Raw genomic sequence first — 20175 nt, forward strand, 5'->3', positions numbered from 1 at the left:
GTATAATGTGCTGAGATTTGTAGTCCCTCTACAGCTTGGAGTTAGTGGCAGAACTACCAGGGTCAAAGCAGTCGTACACGCACACAGCACCGACGACGCATCCCTCCACTACCAGTGTGTTTTAACTTTCCTCAACCCATAAATTTCTCTTCCGCATCACTTCCAGGTGTGCATGAAGAAAGAGGGTCATGAAAACATCTGATTCGTATGACTCTGCCCCACCGGAAGTGACAGTCGAGAAAATGTATAGGATAGAAAAAAATTATAGAAGCCTGACTTTGACAATGTCCGGCTCCTCCCACTATCCTCCCACAGCTCACAGTCCAGAAGCATGGACAGCCAGCGGTGGTCTCCGGTGGGCGAAAGTGCCTAAGTACCGGACATGGAGTGGAGTAAGGCTAGAACCAGGTAGGTGGGAAGAGAGTGCCATCCCCCAGCCAGTCACCCCTTTCATGGACTTCCTAATGAGCCCTCACATCACCCTACCATTCACACTAGCGTTACATGGATGGCAAAAGTGGCAGGCAGGGGTGGGGAGAAGGCGGGGAAAGAGGCAGAGCGGGAGGGAGCCAAGTTGCTGCACCATGATCCTCTGGGTTCTACTTGCCCCCGGGCTAAAAGTTGCCAGTCAGCCCCTGCTGTATTCCGCACCTGCCGGGCGCCGATGGCTGATTTAATTGCAGATGGCATTGGCGCCGGGCCAATCCGGTATGCAGGATTGTGAGTTGTGTTGGACTACATGTCGCAACTGCAGGTTGCCGATGCCATCCGCAATTAAATCAGCTCTCGGTGCCCAGCGGTTGCGACATGCAATGAAAATTATTAGTGCCCCCCCAGTTATCTGTTGTATCTTATGTGCCCCCCCATTGTTCCTAGAGTCGCCACTGCTGACCTCACAAATGTGCTTCTGGAAGAATGGTCAAACATTCCCATAGACACACTCCTAAACCTTGTGGATGCCTTCACAGAAGAGTTGAAGCTGTTATAGCGGCAAAGGGTGGGCCAACTCAATATTGAACCCTGCGGACTAAGACTGGGATCCCATTAAAGTTCATGTGCGTGTGAAGGCAGGTGTCCCAATACTTTTGGTAATATAGTGTATACCGTCTGTTACGGATGGTCAGAGCGTTGTGCTACACTGACATTTTAAAATTGGTACAGACTGTAAGACAAGAATATCAGAGTGCTCCTCAGCGCCTGAGAATTAGAAGACAACAAAACCCAAAATGCTTCTTCATCTGCAGCTAAAGCGCTTCAATTTACTGTTGCTTGCTAAATCTCTTGCTTCCATTCAGGGAGAGCTCTCCTGAGAAATGTCAGAAAACCTTCAGTTTCGATCTATAGGCAGCGGGGTTTTTTTTTGTGCCAGCAGACTAATCCTCATTTAATCTCTGTTGGCCTTCATAAGTGCAAGCAAGTGCACCTTTCTGTGTCAGCCAGTAAATCACCAGATCACAGCGAGCCAAGGCCAGAATATACAGTAAATTGATATTGTTCGTGACTCATGCAAGTTAAAATAACATTGCTTAGTTACCTAAAGGCTAATGGAGAAACCATTGTAGGTTATTCTCAGTATAGTTATATTACGTAGGCTGGTCTCATTTAGGATTAAATGGGTTTTTCTAGATAGATTTAAAACTACACCATTGCGCCCCATTTGCCACCCAGGGGGACTGTAGTAATGGATTTTTCCAACAATAGAAGGAATTGAAATTGAAAGAGGTTTTGATGCCAATAAGAAGCATAGTGAATTTTCTGTTAATGTGAATGCCCCCTTTTTTATGATAAAGTTTAACACCAGGCAAACAACTAAATGCATGGATCAAATACACAATACAGCTGTTTTACCTGCCAAAGGATTTTTTTATTTGTGTCTATCCAGTCATTACAATTACACAGCCCTGGCTGGCAGGCGAGTAGACCTGCCATTTCTCAGCTGCAGTTCAGTATACTGGTCTTGCCTCCCCCTTCTTTTTTTTTTTTTAATGCATTTCAAGAAGTGTTAATAAATACAGAGCTGCATGTATTTGTGTCTTTTATCTCTGCCTGGATTATTTAGTTTAGAACTGTGGCAAGTACAGTAATTCACAGACTTTTGATAAGTATTTGAATCCCCTATGATGTGATCCTCTTACCTCTGCCCCTTCATCAAAGTCATAATATACATTATTCAGCTTAAGGCCAGCACTAGTGTCATATAACCAGCGCTGGATTTACCCCATATTTCCAAGGAGAAAGCAGCATGTTAAACCACTACTTCGTTCATTCATGTTATTGACATAGCAGGGGGAAAATCTGGGATTTTGGAGGGGTTAATCAACAGGTAACAATACCGCCCTTTTGGAGTGGTGGTAAAAAAAAAACTTGTTCCTATAGACCAGGGGTCGGCAACCCCCGGCACGTGAGACCTTGACAGCTGGCACGCAACCTTATTGCTTGTAGCTGACAGCTCCCTCGAGCCGGCTGTCAATTACACTTACTGGCCCACCCACCTCAGTGACGTGGCTGCGCGGCATAGGAACGCAGAGGCGCGCTGACGGGGCCCTCAGCTCGTTCTGCATATGCTCCTGCCTGAAGGATCCCAGACAGGAGCGGGCTCACCCACGCCTGATGTGATGGGACGGGATTACTGTACCCTGCCCGACAGGAGGAATCTACTGCACACCCTGCCCCAGCACAGAAACAGGAGCCAGACGATCATCTGGAATATACAGCAGGTACCACATGTATACTGCTCACATACATAAACATTAACCCTCGTTCCAGCACACATGCATGCCCTCACAAATGCATAGCGGTATATTGATCCACAAATAGCTTTGATTTTATTCCTGCCCTTATATGTAGGATAGGAATAAAATCAGTGCTTTTTGTGGCTAATATTACTGTGTGCACTTGTATGGGTCTGCGTGTGTGCCTAATATGCCTTGGTCCATGTAGGTAAGGAAGGCTGCTTCTAAAATATTTTTTTTTCAAACATGAGAAATTGAAAACTTATCAGTCATACAGTTTCTGTGGCTGATATGCAGGCTAAAGTGTGGTGAAATGGTGATGGTGTTTACTGCTGGTCTGAGGTCTGCCATGTGTTTGCTGCTGGTCTGCGATCTAACATGCGTTGGTGCTGGTCTGTGGCCTGTCATGTGTCTGTGCTGATCTGAGGTCTGCCATGCGTTTGATGCTTGTTTTGAGGTCTGTTGTGCATTGGTGCTGGTCTTAGGTCTGCCATGTGTTGGTGCTGATATAAGGTCTGCCATGCGTTGGTGCAGATCTGAGGTCTGCTGGAGCGTTCGTGCTAGTCTGAGGTCTGCCGTGCGTTGATGCTGGTCTCAGGCCTGCCCTGCGTTGGTCTGCAGTGCACAGTGTGCATTGGTGCTGGTCTGAGGTTTGTCGTGTGTTGATGCTGGTCTGAGGTCTGCAGTGCGTTGGTGCTGGGCTGAGGTCTGCCCTGCGTTGGTGCTGGGCTGAGGTCTGTCCTGCGTTGGTCTGCAGTGCAAATTGTGCATTGCTGCTGACCTGAGGTCTACAGGGCATTGTTGCTGAACTGAGGTCTGTGAGGCATATTGGCTGGCCTGAGGTCTGCAGGGCATATTTGCTGGCCTGAGGTCTGCAGGGCATTGTTGTTGCCAAGCAAGGTCCTGATGAAGGGGGCGTGCCCCTGAAACGCGTAGACCGTTCGAACTCACAGGGGACGTTTGACCGGTTTCATTCTGTGAGACTCCCGCTGCCAGCGATTCCCATTGCATCATCTTACATGCTTTTATTGATCGATCCTTCTTGTGAGTACAATTTCAGCTGTGTTGCCATTTGAATAAATGGCTTTTTACACGATGGAGGCGCTCTGTTTTGCTTGGCATTGTTGCTGGCCTGACGTCTGCAGGGCATTGTTGCTGGCCTGACGTCTGCAGGGCATTGTTGCTGGCCTAAGGTGGTCTGCAGGGCATTGTTGCTGGCCTAAGGTGGTCTGCAGGGCATTGTTGCTGGCCTAAGGTGGTCTGCAGGGCATTGTTGCTGGCCTAAGGTGGTCTGCAGGGCATTGTTGCTGGCCTAAGGTGGTCTGCAGGGCATTGTTGCTGGCCTAAGGTGGTCTGCAGGGCATTGTTGCTGGCCTAAGGTGGTCTGCAGGGCATTGTTGCTGGCCTAAGGTCTACAGGGCATTGTTGCTGGCCTGAGGTCTGCAGGGCATATTTGCTGGCCTGAGGTCTGCAGGGCATATTTGCTGGCCTGAGGTCTGAAGGGCATATTTGCTGGCCTGAGGTCTGCAGGGCGTTGTTGCTGGCCTGGGGTCTGCAGGGCGTTGTTGCTGGCCTGAGGTGGTCTGCAGGGCATTGTTGCTGGTCTGAGGTCTGCAGAGCATTGGTGTTGCTCTGAGGTCTGCAGGGCATTGGTGCTCCTCTGAGGTCTACAGGGCATTGGTGCTGCTTTGAGGTCTGTAGGGCATTGGTGCTGCTCTGAGGTCTGCAGGGCATTGGTGCTGCTCTGAGGTCTGCAGGGCATTGGTGCTGCTCTGAGGTCTGCAGGGCATTGGTGTTGCTCTGAGGTCTGGCATTCATAGAATGCATTGGTGCTGTCTAAGGTCAGCTGAAAGTAACATCCTACAGGCCAGACATAGTACAACTGAGCCATCAAATAAAGACACAGGGATCGCGTTAAAACTGTAAGTCCAGTATACTTTTCAGCACATGTAAATATGAATATGTTTTGTGTGTGCACTAGTTATTACATTTTTTCACTTATAGATGTGCTGTTAATGGCAAGGTAAACACATTCAAAAAATTAGTGAGTTTAACTTACTATTAGCAGTACAGCTATGAGTGGAAAAATTGAAATGTATCTAACACTATGGCGTGCTATTGTTCACTGGCACCCGGTTGTCTGATGGTTTCAAAAAGCCTTGTGTTTGATCAACATATTTTGTCTGCTCATGCTTTGGGTAGAGATCTGTCTGAAGGTGCCCATACATCAAGGATGACACCTAGCACCTTGGCATTGGGGAGGGTTGTAAAGTGTATGGCCACCTTGACTCTGACTTTGGTTTGATCATTCATACTCTGGATTACTCCTGTGATTGTTTGGACTGTGTTTTTACTGAGGCTATCATTACTTATCCAGATCGTTGACCTGTTAGATCTGCTATTGTCAGTCTATACTCTGCTTGTCTGGAACCTGGACTTTAAAAGGGATAATTTTGTCTGCTCCCAATCTATTCATTAGCCTGCTGACTCTGCCACCTTCTGTTGTTTTCTCTGACTATCTCTGACTGTCGGCTGTCACCCCAGAAGACACAGTGGTCCACTAAGTTGTTTGTTTTCTTTTTTTGATGTCTATAATCTCATTAATAAGATTTCCCTTCACTTCATGTTGTGTTACTGGGACAGGTAGTGAACAGAATTACTCCAGGGATATAAACAATTAAGTAGTGGAAAGAGGGTGGCATAGAGCCTATTCAGGTTTTTGTTTGTGTTCCTGCTGTTGAGATTTCTTTATTTCCTGTCACTTTTAATAGGACAGGAAGTAAGGCAAATTGAACTCAGTGAGATACTTGAAACAACTTCTGTATAAAATAACCAAGTCCTCTCGGTTTGCCCTGTTTGAGTCACATGATTGCTTTTATTATCTTATCATGTGCCTTTATGAAAATTATGTTTTTTCTATGTTTTATCATAAAGTTTATTTGTCATTGTGTATTTTTCATATTTTAGTATCTACAATATTGGATGTTATGGCTTGATAGTGAGTGTTTCTCATGGTTCCATGAGTATAACTTTGTTATTTTAGCTCCCTAGACAAAAAGAGCACTGAACCCTTGCAGTGTGGGGGTAGCCACACTGCAAGGGTTAAGATTTGATTTGCCCGACGTTCTTCTTTAAATTGGGAAAAAGTTACAAACTCTGTCCCTGGAGTTCCATTTTGGACTGGCATTTAGCATGCATAAGAGGAGGATTGCCCTCATGTGTCTAAATGTTAGAGGCAAAGGTACTACATAACCATTTTTAAAGGACAACTTGTACCAAACATGTACACCATTCCTATGGGGAAAGCTGTACTCTGTGTATAGATGTTCAGCGTCTCCTCTTACATACAGATCCCTCTCTTCAGTTGCTTGTTTAAATATTAAAAGAGTAAAACCATATTCATTAAAGATTGTTGCATTACTTCTTGATCTACTACCCAGATTATATTTCTTATGTGAAAAGTGCAGTGCATGTGTGAATTACCTGAGGGTGTGTGAAGAGAGCAGGCCTTGGCTTACCTCACCCATATGTCCCACTGTCTAATCCTAGATCCATTACCAATATCCTATTTTTTTGCCTGTAAAGCCTAAACAGGGTCACCTTTGTCAATGCAGATGTGGTGAGGGTGGTGCATGCACTTGGAGGCCTCCAGTTTCCTCCTCCCTCCCTTCCTCCAGAGAGGGATCACAAGGGACTTTGCTGCTGATTTTACGGTCAGTGAAGCCAGAACAGGAATGTGCTGATGTCACTTGTTACCATGTAGACCCCATGCGACTGCATCAGTATGTGAATGTAGATTAGTAAATTATTCCATACGAAGAGCTTTATTGGGAGCATAGTGATCAGGGAATCAGGGTCCTGTATGTGTCCACAGGGTTTAAAGCATTAGTGGGCAAAAAGTAATAATTTGTGGGCCTCCAATATACCTCTGTGAAGACTGCTCATTTATTCTAACCTAGTTGTGAGCAAAAAGTTAGAATTTGTGGGCCTCCAATATACCTCTGTGAAGACTGCTCATTTATTCTAACCTAGTTGTGAGCAAAAAGTTAGAATTTGTGGGCCTCCAATATACCTCTGTGAAGACTGCTCATTTCTTCTAACCCAGTGGTGAGCAAAAAGCCATAATTTGTGGGCCTCCAATATACCTCTGTGAAGACTGCTCATTTCTTCTAACCTAGTGGTGAGCAAAAAGTTAGAATTTGTGGGCATCCAATATACCACTGCGAAGACTGCTCATTTCTTCCAACCCAGTAGTGAGCAAAAAGTTAGAATTTGTAGACCTCCAATATACCTCTGTGAAGGCTGCTTATTACTTCTAACCCAGTGGTGGGCAAAAAGTTAGAATTTGTGGGCCTCCAATATACCTATTTAAAGAAGAGGGGAATCTTCATTAACACTAAAACCCTCTGATCTACCAAAACCCTCTGATCTACCAGACCTCAGCAGCTGTCCCATGTATGCAAGAAGCAATAGCCGGTAATATGGCCAATAGTGTTACAGGTTCTGATTCCATTTTCAGCAAAACCCTTACAGAAATCTCTGGGTTATGAGGTTGGCAGATTTCAGATTTGGCCATATGCTTTTACTGTAATATCTAAGCCCTGTTTGGGCCAAATCTTGGGATGTGCTGATGGTTTAATGTGTATCTAAGCCCAAACACTTATAACAAATATGTTATGTAGATGTCAAAATGTTTTTAGTGACACTAAATGATCATTGATAAACTCAACTCGTAATCAACCCATCATTTTTAGTTAGCATCTCCACGTGCTCCTGATGGAGGCTCCTTTGCTGTCACTTCCTGTCTGTGTGTGCAAGCAGTGCACGTGTCCTACATTTACGTGCACCACCTTCCTGAAACTACAAGTCCAATCTGTCTTTGTGCTTGTCAATGTATTGCACATAGGTCCCCTTTTTTTAAATTTTATGAATGAGCGTTTTTCTACGTGCTTTTACATACTAGAGCAGAATGCATGAGCACGTAATGCTGTAGTCCATGTTGTGAGCGAGCAGAGAAGTGTGGATACATCCCAAGGTACAGTGGAACCATGTCATTAGTAAGCAGCCACTCTCATAGAAGAAGTTAAAGCTGTGTAGTTTTGAAAAATATTTCTATACATGTGCTATGCAACAGGCATTTCCTTTCCTAGGGCGACAACCCTTACTCAATAAAAAAAAAAATGAAAAGCTATATATAGCATAATATAATATTTATTTCTGGCCAACAATATCCAACTCATTAAATCAGATCAGCACTTTATTACTTTATTTGAAATAAAATAATAAATCTTTTTTTAACAAAGGTGTTGGGAGCCCAGTAGAGACAGCTTTGCCTTGGCTTCCCTTATGTCCTAAAAATGGCACAGATGCAGTATGACTCAGATTGATTACCAGTGATTTTAAAGCAGAACAAGCGCAGTCAACAAATTACTCTGGTTTTCTGGGATCAGCGTCACAATAAACAGCAATGCCATTAAAACAACACAAACATTTTAGTAGAGTTCTTCTTTCAAGCTCCCCTATTGGCTGTGTACCGGGTGCTGGTATTCTTGGAAATGTTATATATACACTCTAATGTGTTCCATCAGGGGAAAGCTTAAATAAACTATTCTGAATAATTTAATTGTAGAAGATAGAGCTGTCTGCGTAGTAGCATTTTCCAAAGTCATATTTTTATTTAGAGCTAAAGAATAAACAACAAATATTAAATATGGAGTTTGATTCATTAAGAATGGAAAAATGAGTCTTATAATTTGCAATGGGGCTTGCTGTGAAGTCATATATCTGTGTCACTCTGTCGCTCTTTTTCCTTATCCCATGCATAGGACATAACATACCTGTATATAGTTCTGGTGTCTCTTGTTCACACTTTAAAGCTGGGATCAAGACAAACAACTAAATACACAGATGAAATATATACATGGGAGCTGTTTTACCTGCCAAGGGACTTGCATATCTGTCCTTCCAGTTCAAATTTACACGTTTGTCTCACACAGCATGCGGTTAAGTAATACTTAGAGGTGTTGTGCTACTCCTACCCGTGACTGGAAAGTGAACGGAGAAGCAGCAGACTGATGAGCTCATCTCTCTATCACTCTACTCTCTCTTCCTATCAGCATGTGCCTAACTAGCACATGAGCCCTGCTGTACAACTGATTGGCCCTTTGTGCTACTTATCTGTCTCCCAGTTTGAGCTCTGTTGTACAGGGGATTGCAAGAGGTCAATGCCAAGTCAAATTCTGGTACTTACAGGTCTTTTCATTTCAAACAAATAAATGTTATTATGTATTCAAGAATACAGAGGTACTTGTGTGTGTGCCCTCTATATCTGCTTGGAGTTCAGCTTTAATAAAATAAATAAAAAATGCAAATGCATGTATGAAAAAAAGTAATATCACAAACATGCTTATTACCACTTATTTTAGCAGCTTCAAATTGATCGGTTACTTTGGCCGGATAGTAGAACTTTAAGCAGGCTGAACTAGGTATGTCAAAGTATGGGGCAACAGCTGAGACTCACTCTGCCTCTCAACAATTAAGAGCTTGGTATGTGACCAGCCAGTAACAAGGATTGAACCTGTCACATGTTTGTGGGGGAATGTTCACAGCCTTGCGCTTCAATAAGGTGAAAGTTACACAGCCAATGTTGGGTAGCTTGGTATTGGATAAAAAAGCCTAGGAGATTAGGGAAGGTGAGTACTGTATACTTAAAGCCCCTCCTGTAACGTGAATCGGTATGGTCAAAATATGCTGGTAGGAACAAAGCACAGGTTCCTACTAAATTAACTGGTACAAAGTGGTATCCATTGAGCTGCCCATGGTACTGATGCACTTAACAGGTAAAGGGTTCTTTCTAATTTTTAACATTTTTTTTTTTTTAAATACACTTCTTTAACCTAAATAAATGTAAGCCCTGACTGGGTATACAAACCCACAGGCTCACCCCAGTCTCTGGCTAGGAAGTCAGGGTGAACCTGATTGACAAATAATTTTACAGACATAGCAAACTCTGGAAGTGATGGGGTTCCCCTGTGACATCACCCTAGCATATTATCATATCAGTTATAAAACGTAATATAGTAAATTATGTATTACATCTAAAGTTGTATAAGGGAACCTAGAGGAGTCCCTTGTTCCCTAGGAGGATGCACCTGGAGGCTCACAGGGAAGGATCCCTGCTTCTATATCATTACTAGAGTTTGGAAGCCTTGTGAGAGAAAAAAGTTTATTATACTGCAATAAAAATAGTTTTCACATTTCATTAAGCCAGTAATACCACTTAACCTTTTTTGTGAAAATTTTCTTTTTTTTAATGTAAATAAAAAGTTTTGCAAATCGGTTACAAAAATTGCAAAGAAAAAATGTCATGCTTCAATTATGGTAAAAATGTTCCTATCTTTTAGTAATCATGTGTTACTACCACATGTTATAATAAGTCTTGCTATTCCGCTTTCAGCATGTACCTGATACTGCAGATTGAGGAATCAAGCTTACTGTATAAAATTACCTGAATCCATAGATCTAGTCACAGATAAAAGGCCTCACTATGATAGTCTCCTAGACATGAAAGAGTTAAAACAATCTCCGTAATCTTATTTAATGCAGCGTGGGTGGTAGTTAATTTTCTGCTGAATTAATATAAATACCATTAAGAGACAAATCTCCCTTTTCCCTGATGAATTGGTAGATGTTCAGCCTTGGAATGTCTTCCCAACCCTTCTGTTACTCTGTATTACTGTTGGCTGCACTTCTGGCCCTTCACAAGCCTTCACATCTTCAATATTTAATGCCGCTCATCACTGTGGCCCTCGTTCTGACATTTTACAGAACATTATGATGGAAACGATGCTGACTACTGTTTTTTCTTCCTGTTTTGTATACTGTTATATGCAGAGTCAAAAATCTCTAAAGCACTTCAAAGATATACATTGTGTGGCCCAAGTACATCCTTAGTTTGAACAGTATTTAATTATTGCTTAGTTTCTTGTGAAATAAAGAATTCCTTTGACCAGGACCCACTAGTGCGGAAGCCCCAGCAAGACATTTGAAAGAATTGAGTTTGAACTGATCAGCTCTAAAGGAGCCTGCATTTCTTTCAGCCTTCCCTATGAGGTATGAGGATGCAGGCAATCCCAGATTGAAAAGCAACCATCTCATTCTTTGCTGCATGTGGCCTTGTGATGAGGCCTCTCCATGTGGCTCACTATAGTCATGTGTGTCAGTAGCCAAGTATTTCCTAATGGACGTGTAGGACTGAGCTCTGCAGAGGTTGGGCTTTGGATTCTTTTCCCCCATCTCACGGATACAGTTTGCCGGCCGGGAGAGGTCTAGGACAGCAGGTTCAAAGAGAGTATGTTGGAGTTCTATCTAAACAGGCTGCCAGAGCCATGTCCAAGCCATGCCCCCAAGAGCTTTTCGTAGTTGGTGTGGATATGAAATTAGAATTACTTGTAGGGGGCTGGCAATTAAGTTATTAACGTTATTAAGTGAGGCCCATTCCTTTTGTTTTTATTTCTTGGACCAGTGCAGGGGGCAAATTCAGATTAATGTATTAGATCGGGGCTAGGCAACAAGTCCAATGAGGCATTAGAAGACTCTGATAGTCACAGGCACGACTACCAGAGGGAGGGAGAGTCATAATGGCATTTGTAGCTTCACCGCAGCTGGAGTGCCAAGGTTGCCTACCCCTGTATTAGATTATGGACATTCTGAACTTCACCTCCACACATTGCCAAGAGCTTTTACAATTCCTAACCAGCAAAAGAACACATTTACATGCCACTGGCTAGACCGTGTTCCCTATATGAACATTTAGAACCTTTAGAACATCTGCTGTTGAACAAAAGAGGTGAAGTGGGGCAGATCTGGTTGCTATAGCCAGGTATAAATCCAGGGTTGCAGATTCAATACAGATGGGTCACTGATGTGCAGTTGAGCTTATTTCTTACTATAGCTCCAATTAAATCCCAATGTATACCTTACAATGTTGTAGTCCTTTTAATTGCTTGAAAACAGCATGGTAAAAGCAGTAAATGTCACACAGTAATCCATAGCAATCTTTCAGTAGGCTGCCTACCGATGACACTAAACAGTGATCTGTAGTGGGTCTGGGTTACCGTAGATCTTTCCATTATGCCCATATTAAAGACATAACTGGCTATCTAACAGATGGCAAGGTGTGCCGGGAATTTTAGCTTTGCATACCCAGGAACAAGCAGCCTTGTTTGCTGTGATCTATGACATTTTCTTGAATCTGATCATGTTAATCCTTGGTGGCAGATCTATTTGACACCACACTGCGTTTCTGTCTCTTGCTTGTATAAATGGCAGGTGCTGCTGTGTCAAGAAAATTAGGCATGCATACAGAAAAATGCAAATGCAATTATCACAGCTGCATTATGTTTATTCACTGTACATCCCATCCACATTTCACATGCCTCTCCTGGCACTGACACTGTATAGAGGTGTGACTCTCAGGATCCTACTTATTTGCTACTCTCCTTCAGTGTCATTTCATATAACTGTATAGGTTTGTATATTATTTCCTGTCAACCGCAATCAAAGAAACCAGGGATGCACCCCTGCCGGTATTTCGGTTACGAGTACCGGAAGTCCCATTCAGGAAGCCAGGCAGCGTGTAAAGACTTGCCACCCAGCTTCCTGATTAGCAGGTGACGAGAAAGCATAGAGCCAGCTTTCTGGCCAATCAGAAAGCTGGCTTCTTGATTGGCCAGCTTCAGACCAATCAGGAAGCCAGCTCCATGCTCTCTCGTCAGCTTCCTGATACCGGAAGTATCGGGCTAGGTGTAAGAAAATGACACGAAATATGATTTTTTATGTCATATTCCTTTTCTCGAAGCATAGGGTGGAAAAGTTCAATAATAGATGATTGTTTACGTTGTTGCATAAAGTTCAGAATGTGTTTAATTTAAAGTTACAAAATATTACAGGATATGGTATATCTTACAGAATGAGTCTATAAGATGCTTGATGATTACAAAATATAGTATATCTTACAGCAGAAATCTATAAGATGCTTAAGAAACGTGGCTAGGTAGTAAGTAAAAATAGTCCTAACAGGTGTTTCTATTCAATGTGAGTGTGGGTGTGTGTGTGTGATGCTGTGCATGTGTGTGTGTGTGTGGATCTGTAGTGAATGAGTGTGTGTGAGTGAATGTGTGAGTGTGTGTCCCTTGAAGGATCGTCCCTCACCCTTTTATCCATGCTTTTACTTTAAAATAACCTATGTGATGTTTACCTTAAAAGTCTTTCTGATTAGCATAAGGGAGTGCCATACTCTAGTAGCTGAGTCATGTGTTCTCCTTGTATCCCATTTTGGGCATCATAGTCTTCTTAGAGCATTCCCAACAACTGTTTCAACTATACTTAGGTCTGCCTGTCAGGCTTACTGATTGATTACCAATTGTAACTCAAAATCAGCAGTATAGTAAAACCGAATCTCCAAACTTGGATAGATTAAAATATAGAAAATCAATCATCATTTAAGGTTCACACATACATATTTCAATATCTGCTTTTAACACTAGGCATCGGAGCATTTGGGTGAGTATGAGTACTCGCCCAAATACTCACCATCGGTACCGATACCAGTATCGGTGCATCCATAAAAGAAACCTATAAAATGATAGCAGATTCCCCCCACTCCCCAAAGGGAGACCACCTTCTTCATAACTCTACTTACCTGTGAAAACTTGCCTTCACCTTCAGCAGTAAGCTTGGTTTATTTAAAGCTGAATTCTGGGCACAAAAACCATAATTTAAATATATTCCTTAATAGCCATAAAATCCACTTTGGGTGCACCAAATGCCCTTGTAAATCAAGATATTACCTTGTAAAAATAGTAGTTCCTGCAGCAGGAATGCCAGATCAGCCTGTGTGAATGAGGTCTAAAGCTCTGAATTAGTTGATTTTATACACTGAGTGGCCAGATTATTATGACCACCTGACGTTTGACGGCAAATTAGCTATAATTAGCTATAATTTCGCGCTGAAGTTGCTAGAGGGCCAGACCATTATAAATAGGGAAGCAGGTTGTTTACCACGACAGTAGAAGTGATTTTTTAATGAAGATATAGGTAAACAACGCGATTTAACAGCCTATGAACGTGGAATGATTGTTGGTGCTCGGAGCCATGGAGCGAGTATCAGCAAAACAGCAGAATTCGTTAAATGTTCAAGAGCAGCTGTTGTTAAAGTGTTTAAAGACTGGACTGTCAGCCAAAAATCTGGGTCTGAACGTGCGAATTGTGGCCGTCAGCTACTAGTCAATGTTAGGGCAGAACGGAGAGTGGCAAGACTGGTACAAGACAACAGAAGGGCAACAGTGCAGTGTTGGATTCCTCGCATCACCTTTCAACATCTCGTGGAGTCACAAGGCGGCCCAACGAAGTACTGATGGGGTGGTCATAATAATCTGGCCACTCAGTGTATATACAGATAAAATTAAAAAAAAAGGATATATGAATGCTTAAAATAGCTCTTATAGTCAAAAAACACTTAAAGCCCACAAGGATTTTTCATATCTGACACATACATAGATTTCCTGGCTATTTAATGTCAGCACATAACATTGATATGGCTACACGGATCTCCGTAATGATAATTTGACGTTTTTCTTTCTTCTTTCCATTCCTTATCATTGTTTTGGCCGCTCTTGTTTCCATCCCATCTTTGCTAATTGATTTATTGCTAATTGACAATCTTGGTGTTCAGGACACTGAGCCGCCATCACTCTTCCACATGACTTGATTAAATTAGGCAGCTCATTACCTCCTGATGTAAAAGCTAACCAGGTTAGGGTTTTCCTGTGATGTCATCATAGCGACCAACCGGGAACTCGCAACAGAAATCTACTCTGAAATGTGGAAAACCTTTTGCTTAGTAGAAATAGGAAATCCATTACATGAAAGGCTAAGCAATGGAAAATCATTTCTTGTCACTGTAGAAATTAAAGTTCAAATCAAAGGAGAAAAAAATACATTGGGGTCTATTCACAAAGCTGCCGAAGGATCTGGCCGTAGCTTCGGCCGATCCTTCGGCTAGCTTCGGACCCAGGACCCCTTTGGTTCAGTAGAACCGAAGGGGTGCTGTACGGGCTATTCACTACAGCAACAGTGACAAGAAAGGGAACTACAGTGACAAGAAATTATTTTTCTACTATTTTAGACTGGGGTTTCAATGCCCTGGGATTTTGCATAATTTTAAAGGGTGAGGTGACTGAAGAAAGGTTGAGAAACATTGGGCTAACCTGCCCTGAATTATGGCCAGCCTGCCAAAGACTCTTTCCCCGGTTATCCTTTGTGTTTGTGGCCAACCCTAGTGACAACATAAACACTGAGCTGACTCCAAAGGACTGGGAGTCAGAACCGGACTTTACTTAAATGTACACTGTTATATTTGTCAGCACTGTATCTAGCTAGTAAAGCAACCAAAGTTTTTTTTTTTTTTAACAGTCTGTGTAAGTTTAGGACCCAAGTCGCAGTAGTGCACGTTGTGGCTGATCAAAACTGTAGGTGGGAGGTGCGTTTGGGGGCCATTCAAATAAATGGCTACACAATGCACCTCCACACCAGAAAGCGCACTAGGTGAGATTGCATGGTATAGTGCATTATTTGCACAGGGCTGTGTGAATAACGCACTGTACTAGTGTGAACTGGCACTCAAAAACACACAACACATACACAACCACAGACACAAGCTCACACACTCACGGACAATCTCACACTCACACTCCTAAAAAAGTGTTATTTTGTTTTCGTTTTTTTTAAAACCGTCCAGTCTCCCTACCTTACGAAAACATGAGTGAATCTTCAGCCTGGGGTCCAACGTGGGCTACTCTGCTGTGACAGAGCTCCATCCATATGTTCACAGCTCTCTTGCATGCCCTGTAGAGGTGTCGTGAATCTAAATGTGACGTCACTCCAGTCCAGGAACCTTTACAGGGCACGCAAAGAAGTTGTAAGCGATGCACGTATGGATGGATCTCCCTCACAGCCATACTCTAAGCCCATACCACCTCAAGCTGACACTGCGCAGGGCAGCATATTTTGAATGGCTGCTCGGTGCAAGAACTGACAGTGCTGCACTAGGGGGAGACTGAGGAGCCTCTCACCTAGCGCACTGGAAGGACAAGGTGACCCACTGAACATGGGGTCGCGACCCACTTTTGGTTCACAACACACCAGTTGAGAACCACGGCTTTAAATAGGCATATTTTAATTCTTAAATACTGCGCAAGAAGCTAAAAAGTTCTTAATAATAAATATCTTTAAAAAGGCTTTGCTCGTTTTTATATTGTATGGAATGTTCTAACACTTTTGGCTATAATATTAATGGGTTGATACTCCCAGGATGGATGTTTTAGCAACCAGAGTTTTACCTAGAGTTGATGGACTATTTTTTTACTTTTCGTGATGTGAGGAAGGGGAACGTAGAGGCAATGGCCATAACATCCATTCATGCATGCAGTTTATATGTTGCTTTCTGCATCAGGAACAATATGGTTGGGATGCAACTGGTTTCAGAATGGTCACCTCCATTTTCTTTTCTTCCAGTATACATGGACCCCCTCCCAAAGTGTTATTTAACTTTAATATGTAAATTACAGTATATAACTGCCCACAGTTCCCAATGTTAGCACATTTTGCTGAAAGCTAAGCTTCAGTCAAAATATAAATAATATAACTAGGCCATTAAAAGAAACTGAAAAGGCGGCTTTTGATACTCACTGGAGCAGTCTCCTGCAGTACTTATTTTCTGTCACTAGAAGTCCGGGTTGAATGATGGCCAGCATCACTCAACTCTCTGCCGCTGAGCCTGCCCCCAGCCTGTGACTGGAAAGTGAAAGAAGAAGCAGCACAGTGATTAGATTATCTCTCTGTCACTCTACTGGCACCTTTTGCTGTTTCTTCCGCTCCCACTCTGAATTCTGCTGTATAGGGAAGCAAGAGGCATCAGACCAAATGCAGGTACTTGCACTGCCTGCATTTAAAAAAATACATTTAATAATGTAATAATGACCACAGAGCTGCATTAATTTGTTTTATATATCTGCCTAGAGTTCATCTGTTTGCTAAAAATAGATTTCATTTATTTTGTTTGTGTTGGTCCTTAAATCAAAAATAGTTACTCTAGCCACCCTTCAGTGTTTTAGGTTGATAGCAATAAGTCAGAACATTGGATGATTTAAAATTGGTTTTCTTGGGCTGCTACATTGTGAACATTGCTTCCTACCATATTAAAGTGGTTTCTCTGAAGTTGTACAGGTAAACATTTGGAATACTGAAGTTCTACATTAAATCTTTTCTGTCACTTTCAGATACAAGCAGATAATTGGGTGATGCGATAAAAGAGGGCATTGTGGAATCTATCTTGTCCAGTCGGTGGTTCAAGCCGGTAAGTTACTTTGTGTCTTATTGTTTATATTGAGCCAGAATGATCCCATATAGACTTTCTGACACTGCTTTAATGTGAGAGATATTGATCTGCACTTCTTCTAAACATGTAACATTGCTTGGTTTGTCTTAAAGCAGACCTAAATCAGTTTGCTAAATCTGATCTATTTTTCAATGCTCCTCTCTAACCTAATATGCAAAAATGTAATTGTCACTGTGGGAAAAAGAGCAGGTAGCCTTGTTCCAATTTCCAGGCTGTCCCAGGTAAGCTTGGCCTGAAGATGTCTGTTCATCAGCTTCTTTGGGGTTCTCTAGGTGACATTAGAGGTCTTAGAGACCCCTGATGTCTGCATAAAGAGGACCTGTCTGTGTAAATTGACTATCACATAGGGGGATTCTTAGCCCCCTATGTGAAAGCAATAAATTAAGTGGGAAAAAAAAGTTTTTAAAAATGAAAGTTGCCTCTTTCTCAAGCCTAGATACGAGGTAGGAGACACTGCCTCTTTCTCAGGCCTAGATATGAGGTAGGAGACCTCGTATCTAGGCTTGAGAAAGAGGCAGTGGCCTCGAAACGCGTAGCCATCTATCATACAAAGCACTACCCACAAGAGACGGCTCCCCAGCACCTCTTGACTTTATACCATCGCGGCGTTTCAGCACGATTTTTTCGCCCGCTGACATCCATTCAGCGCATACATCACACATGCCGTTGCAGCTCAGCCTGGCCAGCAGAGTCCGCACAGCTCCCAACATCCGACTGCAGTGCCTACCAACCCACCCCATTTTCGTCTCACCCTGTATCCTGGCCAACATTACGCTTTGCATGTACTCAGCCTCCCTGTGATTTCCTGGGAGAGTCTGCTGGTAGGTCAGACTGCCGTGTTTTATGCTTGCGTTAAGTGATACTTGTTTGTGCTGGTTGATGAGATATGCCGAGCTGCTGTTTCTGAAACATTTAAATGGAACTAAACACCTTTCACATTCATTTGCCACAAAAGGAGCTCCGCTGGGATCCTGCAAGAGTGTTTATCAGAGGTCTAGTAATGCTTTGTGTGTGGATTAGCTTGCAGAATTGTATAAAATATCGGTGTCCTTTTCATTTAACTTTCTCTGAATATCTGTGTGCGCGTAGGGAAACTGTGGGCGACTAAGATGCATTCAGATCAGAGCTCATTCCAGCCTACTTAGCTCTGATCATTGGCTAATACCGCTAATGCATTAACTGCAGAGGAAGTGGCAGGGGTTAACGCCAGCATGTGCGATGATGTCACAAATTGCACACGCTGTGTCCTAAACAGCACACGCTCACCTAAAAATAATCCCTTCTAGTAACGAAAATAACAGTAATTAGCATTTTTGATGCTGTTCTCCTGAGATATGCAGTCTAATGCACAATATTTATGTGTAACATTCCATTTTCAAACTGTTAATGCACTCAATATTAAGTCACTAATGCAGCAATGACTGTTTCTATCTTCTGTACTTCCATGTCTAGAAGAGGGGGGTGATACTAATGGGACATAGAAATTTAACATTATATATCTGAAAAGGCATCACTGCTGTGAATCACAGCTGGACTGCCTAGTTATTTCTTTATTTTGCATTTGGCAATGTATTGGGGAAATATGATGTCTTCATGTCGCTTTGCAGTGGCTGTACAATTTGGGCAGAATTGGAAGTTTTAGTATGTCATGATATCATGCCACAGGATGTTCTGAATGCAGAAGCAAACATGTCACGCAAGATACAGAACACAAACTCAAAATATTAGTTTTGAATAGAAGGTTCCAAAACGCAATTAGTTTTGCAGGGAAGAAACTGGCCTTTCAGTTTCTTCCCTTTTTTCCGAATTGTAGCTGGGATCTGTATCTCTGCAGATTTCTTAAGGTGCCCATACACCTTACGATTATCTGTCGATTTTTGTATCCGATCGCGGTTTCGTCCGATATTTGTAAGGTTGATGGGCAGTGTACAACCGCAAATACCTTACAATTGTTCGACTTGTGACTATCCAGGAGGTTAGAAAACTTCGGTCGATCGTACGATTTTCGCAGGGTTGGTGGCGTTTCCGTCCGTCAAAATTCATGCGATTAACAGTGCACATGCGTAAACGAAAATATGTGCCGTTGATTACCGCAATTCATCCAGGTTTTTTTCTTTTACTACCACTGATTGAACATTTCGATAATCGGGGCAGGATGTGGCCGCTGTACGGAAATCGTATGACGGTTCGATCATCGGATGAAAAGTTTCGTCCGATGGGCAGCTTAAGAGTTCTGAATGGGATGAAATCTCCAGTCCTCAGGTCAGGTGTTGCTGGTGATCAGGTGGCTGAGAACAGCCTTATTAAGAGCCCAGATCAGAGCTCAGAGGAGGGTGTGTGGTGTGTACTGGAGGCACACGAGGGCCGAGGCAGGTGGTGTGTTGAAGCCACACCAGGAACAGCCAGGGAGGCTGGAGAAAACAGACAGTGGCCCTGAGGCTTGAGCAGCAGTGCTGCAAGAGAAAAACTTTAAAGGACTGGGACACTGTGAGTGTGTGGCACAACTGGAAAACTGGTAAACCAATATAAGTTATGCTGAAGACAAGCTATTTTATGTTGGACTTCCTTTGTTGTCTGAAGAAAAAGAATAAAGACTTTTTTGGCTTATGAAAAACCCTGTGCGAGTGCTCTGTGAGCTCCCCAACATATATATCATATATACATATATTCTAATTTATAACGCATCAAAAAACTTTATGGGGGGAATCTGGAGCAGACAGAATCTGGAGCAGTTACCCATGACAATCAATTGGCATCGCTCTTCAGTTTGCTGAGGTAAGATTTTAAAATGAGACAGACAAGCTGGTTGGAGTGCAAATTTGCTCCAATTTTGTCTGCTCCAGTTTTGATAAATCCCCCTATGTGTTTATGTAAAGCCAGAATAGATGTTGTAGTATATTTAGGGGTCTATTCACAAAAGGGTGAAGAGTTTGGAGAAGACAGGAGAAGTGAACAATCTAGGCCAAAATAGATGATTTGGAAAAA

The 20175-nt window shown here is 42.6% G+C and overlaps 1 protein-coding gene across 1 annotated transcript in view; it reads left to right on the plus strand.

Annotated features, from left to right (window-relative positions):
• Positions 1-17074: 17074 nt before the first annotated feature.
• SMPD3 (sphingomyelin phosphodiesterase 3) overlaps positions 17075-20175 on the plus strand; it is an 83260-nt gene continuing 80159 nt past the window's right edge. Inside the window, exon 1 of the mRNA XM_018566374.1 lies at positions 17075-17148. The gene's annotated coding sequence lies outside the window, so the exon portion shown is untranslated. The remainder of the gene's footprint in view (positions 17149-20175) is intronic.

Source organism: Nanorana parkeri, unplaced genomic scaffold (genome assembly GCF_000935625.1).
Source record: "Nanorana parkeri isolate BGI_ZX_2015 unplaced genomic scaffold, ASM93562v1 scaffold943, whole genome shotgun sequence".
Classification (NCBI taxonomy): Eukaryota; Metazoa; Chordata; class Amphibia; order Anura; family Dicroglossidae; genus Nanorana; species Nanorana parkeri.